An 8,234-nucleotide genomic window follows, 5' to 3' on the forward strand; every position below is an offset into this window, starting at 1 on the left:
GCCCCAACTCCCCAATCAGCCCTGCTCTGAGCCGGACCAGGGGCTGCACCTAGGGATTGGGCCTGCCCTCTGCCACCCAGGAGCAGGCCTAAGCCAGCAGGTCGTTATCTCCCGAGGGGTTCCAGACTGCGAGAGGGCACAGGCCGGGCTGAGGGACCCCCGTCCCCCCCGAGGGCACAAATTTTTGTGCACCGGGCCTCTAGTATATACAATAATAACAATAAAATTCATAAACAAGTTTGCTTACTCTCTTCAAAGTTTTGAATTTTGTGCTGTCACTTATCCCCTATTTTTAAAATAAATAAAAGGAACATTTAAAAATAAACATTTAAGATAAAATAAACAGCAAAATAAGATAGGTAAGCTACATATTTTAAAATTTGTACTCAGGAAAGTTATAAAGTTAACATAAAACTAATACCCAATTGATCAAGTATCAGGATACCACAAAACCCATCCATTGTTTTTGCAGTAAAGATGCACAAATGACAATTAGATCACCATGTAAGAAAAGCCTGGGTTGAAGACTAAAGGTCCCAGTGAGGTAATAAAACCACCAAGATCCTTGCCCATTCTTTTATTTTAATTGAATTTATTGGGGTGACTTGGTTTGCAAAACCATACAGGTTTCAAGTGTACAATTCAATAAAGCATTGTCTGCACACTGCATTGTGCACCCATCGCCCCAAGCAAAGTCTCTTTCATCCCCATTTCCCCCCCTTTGCCCACCTCCACTTACCCCTACCCCCCTTTCCTTCTGACTATTACCACACTGTTGTCTGTGTCTATGTGTTATGTATACATGTTTGTTTGTTTTTTGCTTAATCCCTTCATCCTCTTTCATTCAGCAGCCTCCCAACCCCCCTCCCCTCTGACAGTGGTTAATCTGTCCATGTTTCCATGCATTTCTATTTTGTTCATCAGATTATTTTGTTCATTAGATTCCACATATAAGTGAGATCATATGGTATTTGTTTTTCTCTGTCTGGCTTTTCACTTAGCATAATCTGCAGATCCATCCATGAAGTCACAAAAGATAAGAGTTCCTTCTTTCTTATGGTTATATGGCATTCCATTTTGTAAATGTACCACAGCTTTTTTATCCACTCATCTACTGATGGGCACTTGGGTTGTTTCTAGATCTTGGCTATTATAAATAATGCTGCTATAAACATCAGGGTGTGGTGCATATATCCCTTTGAATTGGTGTCTAGGGATTCTAAAGATATATTCCCAGAAATAGGATCGCTGGATCAAAAGGCAGTTCCATTTTTAATTTTTTGAGGAAATTCCATCCTGTTTTCCACAGTGGCCACAGCAATCTGCATTCCCACCAACAGTACATGAGGGTTCCTTTTTCTCCACATCCTCACCAGCACTTGTTATTGATGATAGCCATTCTGACAGGCATGAGGTGATATCTCATTGTGGGGTGGTTTTTTTTGTTTTTGTTTTTTATTGACTTCAGAGAGGAAGGGAAAGGGAGAGAGAGATAGAAACATCAATGATAAAAGAGAATCACTGATCAGCTGCCTCCTGCATGCCTCTACTGGGAATCGAACCTGCAACCTGGGCATGTGGCCTTGACCAGAGCCGAACCTGGGATCCTTGAGTCCGAAGGTTGAAGCTCTATGCACTGAGCCAAACCAGCTAGGGTGCATTGTGGTTTTAATTTGCATCTCTCTGATGATTAGTGACATTGAGCATCTTTCATACATCTACTGGCCATCTCATCTGTATGTCCCCTTTGGAGATGAGTCTATTCAGGTCCTTTGCCCATATTTTAATTGGGTTGTCTTCTTGGTGTTCATTTGTTTAAGTTCTTTATATATTTTGGAAATTAGCCCCTTAAAGATTCTTTAAGGACCCAGGAGATCCTTTTTCCCCCAAGTTTAGGACTTTTAAATCGTCTCATAGCTCTGAAGCAAAATCATGATAAAACATTCTGCTTTCCTTTGTACCTCAATACACACACACACACACACACACACACACACACACACACAACTGTAGCGAGGGGGAATGGTTTTGTACACTGGGAAAAAACAATATAAATTCAAAACTTACAGATAAGAGTTAGCTCTATCACTCATCTCTTTAAAAATCCAGTCAAAACCAACAGAGTATCTCCTTTGAAATATTATACAAATGGATTTCCAAGTAGACCTCAGGACTGTATGCTGTCTTCGAATGTCCTTAGAAAGCTCTGTTATTGATCAGGTAACAGAGTAAAAACACCAGAGTCCTTTTTCTTTCAAATGAAAGAGGGAAAGACAGGGATAGAAGAAGATATTAAAACTTCATCTTCTTTCCTTGTGGCTTCTGGTCTCCTCCTCCACCTCTGCTTCCTAGGAAGCCTCATCAACCTCCAAAACCTCTCTGGCCTCTGCCACCAAATCAACCTTGGCCTCCTCTGCTGCCACCTTCCTCAACCCCGGAAGCCACCTTCACCCTTAGGCTTGGCCCAGTCCAAAGTAACTTTGTTTTCACCAATTTCACCGTCTTCCCTGGCCTCCTTGGTGGCTTTGGCACCTTCCTCACTGTTGAAGTCTACAAAATCAAACCCTTTGGAAGAGCTCCTCTCCCTGTCAGTGACTATCCTTGCCCAGACAGCGCCATCAAATGACTCCTTCAATGTCTCCTCTGTAGTGTCCTCAGACAAACCTTTGACAGAGTTTTGGATGGATGGCTTTTTGCATTAGGCGATCCCCTGGGTCCTTGCAATTCCAGCCTGCTTATTCTGCCCTCAATTTCTCTTTTATTACAGAAATTTAAAGCTTCTTTAGCATCTTCAAATGAAGCAAATTCTATAAATGCAAAACCCTTTAGTTTTGTCATTTTGGTTCTGGGGACTTTGATAAAAATTGCCTCCTCAAATACTTCCTGAAGAATTTTTTCTTTTGCACTGTAGGAAAGGTTGCTTAAAACCAGAGGTTTTGATTCACCACTTCAAGTGCTATTCTTTCCACCTCTGTGGTCTTGACTTTGACCCTTCTCTCCAGTATAGCACAGGAAAATGAATCGCCCATCTATTTCTGTTCTTTGCTTTTCTTCCAAGGTTTTTTCTGCATCAGCTTCTGTCTTAAATTCAATATAAGCCATCCCTTTACTCTTTCCATCCTTGTTGACTAATCTGATCTCTATTGCATCTTCAAACACTTCTTTTAATTAGTCCTGGGTAACTTCATAAGGCAGATTTTTAGCCAAAAGTGTTCTTGCATCTTGATCTTTTTACTGTCTTTTCCCTTTGGTTTTCTAGTTTCATTTCATTGCCAAAGACTTTTAAACCAATGAGTCCTAAGGCTTTTTCCAGGTGTTCAGCAGATTCAAAATCCACATAGTCAAACTTCCTAAGACACACCAATTCTGACATCCACAACAACAAGATCATTTTTAACAAAACGTCACTGATACCCATTTTTAATTCAGGAGCAAATTTACTGAAGTTCAGGTTTCCAACAGAGATTGAAAGCTGTAGTTGGTTCTGTGGCTTCTACTTCCTGTTTCTTGGCCTCAGGAGCAGCTTTCTGTTTGGCCATTTCCTTATTTCATTTCCCAGGTGCTTCTTTGATAGGCTCTTTCTCCTCCTCCTCTTAATCCTCCTCATCATCATCTTTCTCATCTTCATCCTCCTCTTCATTATCATCTTCTTCGTCTTCATCCTCAGCTGTGCTTTGAGCCTTCATGGGAACAGCTTTTACAGGAGCTTTCTTGCCTTTGGCTGGTGCAATCTCCATAGGTTCTTCTTCAGAGTCATATTCATCATCATCCTCACCTTCATCATCTTCTTCCTCATCTTCATCATAATCCTCATTTTTGTCATAATCCTCATCATCCAAGGTAAGAGTGGCAGCAATAGCTTTCATCACTCCTGGCTCAAATTCATGCTCATCTTCATCCTCCTCCTCCTCCTCTTCATTGTCATCATCATCTTCCTCATCACTATTTTCCTTCTTGGCATTCTTGCCATGCTTTGCTCCCTTGACTGGGATGACTGCTTTCTTCTTACCACAGATTGCTACCAATGCTTTGCCTGGTGTGCCTCCCTTCTTGCCAGGTATGGCTAATGTTTTGGCTGGTGTAACTGCTGCCTTTTTTGCCAGGGGTAACAACTGTTTTCTTGCCTGGTGTGGCAACTGCAATCTTTTTTGTTGGGAAACCATCACCTTCTTTCCTGGAGTTGTGGTAGACTTTTTGCCTTTTTTCTTCTCCACTGCTTTCATTTTCTTCGTCTGGCATTTCCTTATCTTCATTATCTTCTTCTACCTCCTTTGGAGAAGGAGCCATTTTCTTGGAGCCACCTTGATTTTTACCAGCCTTTGCTAACTTCACCATGACGGTGGCTTATGACAGTAGAGTGTGTGACAGGTGGGTGGTGCAGATGTGCCCAGAGGAACCAAACGGCATCGATGGCAGCCACTGGTACTGAAGAACCAGAGCGAGTAGGTTTCACTACCAGCTAGAGCTCAAGACTCCCCAGGAGATTCTTGACACATGGATTTCCTTCCGGAGCACAGGAAACTCCTCAGATTGATCATCTGACCTTTGCGTCGTCTATATCATACTATAGCCCATGGTTGGCTCTACCTAAAAAACATGGACTCAAAAAGCTGTTCAGCATCACCTAGTTCCTTCCATATTGTCAACCCCAAATATAACATTTTAGATTATGCTTTTTTTCCAATTTTACACTCATTCTTTCTATGTACGTATGTATTTACTTATGCTAGACACGATATTTGATTAATAAGGAAATAAACAGCTGAGTTCAAATTCAAATATTTGTTTTAATATTATTCTGGTTAAAATTTTTAGTATTACAACTCTGTCATGTTCAAATTCATATACTGACAAAGTAATAATCCTTGGTCCTAACTACCTGGGGATATTTCTGTCTTTATATGGTCCCATCTTTATCCAGCTATATAGCAGCAGCCTCCATGCTGGTACCCCACGACTCCAATCTCTTAGTATTCACACCCTTGTGTAATCCCCACCCCAAGAGTGTGTGTGGATTTATTTAATCATTTCTAACTAAATATAGCAGCAGCAATAGGATGTCACTTCAGAGATTGGGTTATTAAAAAGACTGTGGCCTCCATCTTAGGCACTCACTCTTTTTCCCACTTAGACCACTTGGCCAGGGGGAAGCCAACTGTCATGGTGTAAGACTGCCCTGTGGAGAGGCCCCTGTGAGTGAGCTTGGAAGCAAATTCTTCAGTCTCAATTGAGCCTTCAGATGACTGCAGCCTTGGCCAAGAGCTTGACTGCCACCTTGTGAGAGACCCTGAGCAAGAGGCACTGCTGCTAAACTGTTCCCAGATTTCTGAGCCTCAGAAACTATAAGATAATAAATTATTGTTATTTTAAGCAACTAAGTTTGGGGGTAATTTGTTAGTCAGCAATAGATAACTAATACAACCTACAATTATTAAAGTAACAATTTAAATAAATTGATATGATACCTGATACATTCTTTAAAATGCAGTAAATCTGTTGTCCAGAGAAACAATAGAGTAGATGCCTAATAATGTTGATTGTGTGACAGATTATTGAAATCTCATTGTAGTAATTCAATCAATAAAATGATCATTACATTTTAAAAATAATGAAAACCTTGGAATGACTCATCAAAATGTTAAATATTGTTCAGCATAGCAGGTTTTGCATATTTTTAGATTATATGTGTGAAAATCCTTTTATAATACTTATGTAGCAAAAATCTCTGTACTTGCATAAATAGAATCACTAATCCCCAGTTCAGTAAATTTCAATTTACTGAACTTGAAATTCAAGTTGTAGGTCTAAATTTTATTTCAGTGGTAATTCCTCTCAAATCAATGCCTGAAACAGCATTTACTTTAAAGAATGAGGCATGAGTGCCCTCTTGTGATAAAATAGGCATTTAAATATTTTCAGTTGCATATGAAATAATTTGAACTGAATCATTTCACAAACACAAAATGCCCTCTATTGCTAGGCCAGTTTCTATCAGTACTTGTAAGTCCAAGAAAGACACATACCTGATGAACTTGGTTAATGTTAACAGATAATGTGAATTAGTCACACTAAAATGCTATTCCTCAATTGAGACTGAAGAATTTTCTGGTAGCTGCAACAAAAATTGAGTATGATAGAGGCTCTTTAAATTGATCTCACTTAACAGTCTCACAAAATGCTCTCAATTCCTGCTTAATAATGTACACAGGCCCAGAACAAGAGGAAGTCTCAGAACCAAGTACGTAGGCTCTGGTATGCTTCCACTCTCTAGCTGCCACTGGATAAGTTATCTACTTTTTGAAGGTAATTGTTTGATCCTAAACTTATTTATGTCAACTGTACTTGTATTCAGTTATGTAATTAAATTAAATAATATACAAAATAATAATTTGTTAAAAGAAAGTGTTTAGGTAAAAGAAAACTAAGTTGGATGCTTTGAAATTACTTCAGAAAAGGTCATTGGAAAAAATAAGTTTTGAATTGTGCATGGGCCAAAAAAAAAAGCATGAAAAATAAAAAATAGAAGTCATCAAATCTAGAATTCTAAACTAAATAGCAAAAAAAAAAAAAGTCAGTAGACCACTTAAAAAAATAATGTTAATAAAAGTCTTGGCCTCAAATCAAAAGGCTGGTAAAATATCCAATTTTATATTTCATACTAAAATAAAATATTTAAGATATATGTTATCTTTTTAAATGATTCTCCAATTGAAATGATTTTTTTTATTCACACTCTAAAGAATATTTTTTCACTGACTATGCATATTTTATATGTATTTAGATTAAAACTTGTATGGAATGTGGATGTGGCCAGATTCTAAAATGAATGTGAGTCTGAGTGTCCTGAAATACAGGAAATCTGCCTCTGGTTAAAAACTAAACCATAGCCCTAGCCGGACTGCCTCAGTGGATAAAGTGTTGAACTGTGGACTGAAGGATCCCAGGTTCAATTTACCTTGGTTGCAGGCTCAATCACTGGTCCTGGTTGGGGGTGTGCAGCAGGCAACCAATCGATGTGTCTCTCTCACACACATGTTTCTCTCTGTCTCTCTCTTCCACACTCTCTAAAAATCAATGGAAAAAATATCCTCAGGTGAGTATTAACAACAACAACAAAAAAACTAAACCATATAATTTGCATTAACATCTGGAAATATTTGTATGAATTTTTGCCCCCTTAAGTTATACTGCTTTTACATTGCTGACATCAATATTTGCATAAAAGGTTTATGCAGATAATAATTGCCTGGAATTGTCACCACAGGAGGGCATTGCACACCCATTTTTAAAAACCTAAACGATTTATTATCTGCAAGCCTGAGCATAGATTTTCATGACATACCAACTATAGCATCAGTTAAGAAAACTTCTACATCATTTAATTACTCAGGAAATTGTGAATATAACTTGCTCAAATTAATGTAAATGGCCAATATTTCTCTAAATTACATTTATTTAAACATTTTAAGCACCTACTATGTGCTCCGTCTGTTTTTGCCTTGAACTTACATGGGAATCTCAGGGCCTGTTATATTGACTAGCAGATTTTTTTTTTAATGTTTTATTGATTTCAAAGAGAGGAAGGGGAAGGGAGAAAGAGATAGAAACATCAATGATGAGAGAGAATCATTGATCGGCAGCCTCCTTCACACACCCCACTGGGGATCGAGCCCGCAAGCTGGATATGTGCCCCACCAGGAATCAAACTGTGTAATCTCCTGGTTCATAGGTTGATGCTCAAACACTGAGCCATCCCAGCCGGGCGATTAGCAGATTTCGATATACAATTGTCCAACATTGGATTCCATGAAAGAATGTAATTGCTAAAGTACCAGAATATATGTATTCATACATTATTTAATCAATAATTATTTAGCATCTACTATGTGCCAGGCTCTGTTCTTAGCCAAGCCAAGAATAAGACAGATAAAAATGTCTGGACTTATAGAGCTTATATTTTGGTAGGGGGAATATAAAAAAGTCAGTAAAAATAAAACTTAGATAGTGTGTCAGAAAATGATTATGTGCTCTAGAAAAAAAAAAAACAGAGGAAAGAAACAGCTGGGGAGTGTTGGGCCAGAGTTGCAATTCTAAACAGTCTGGCCTGAGAAAACAACACTAAGAAAGTGACATTTAGGTCAGGACCTATCAGAGGTAAGGGAATAGACAGGAAGAAATGTGAAAGAAGAGCAATCCATGCCAGGAGGGGCACAGCCTTGACTAGGCCTAGTCAC

At 38.8% G+C, this 8,234-nt stretch overlaps 1 pseudogene; it reads right to left on the minus strand.

Annotated features, from left to right (window-relative positions):
* Positions 1-2,041: 2,041 nt before the first annotated feature.
* LOC102244282 lies at positions 2,042-4,335 on the minus strand (annotated as a pseudogene).
* Between the last annotated feature and the right edge of the window lie 3,899 nt (positions 4,336-8,234).

Source organism: Myotis brandtii, unplaced genomic scaffold (genome assembly GCF_000412655.1).
Source record: "Myotis brandtii unplaced genomic scaffold, ASM41265v1 scaffold153, whole genome shotgun sequence".
In the NCBI taxonomy this organism is placed as follows: domain Eukaryota; kingdom Metazoa; phylum Chordata; class Mammalia; order Chiroptera; family Vespertilionidae; genus Myotis; species Myotis brandtii.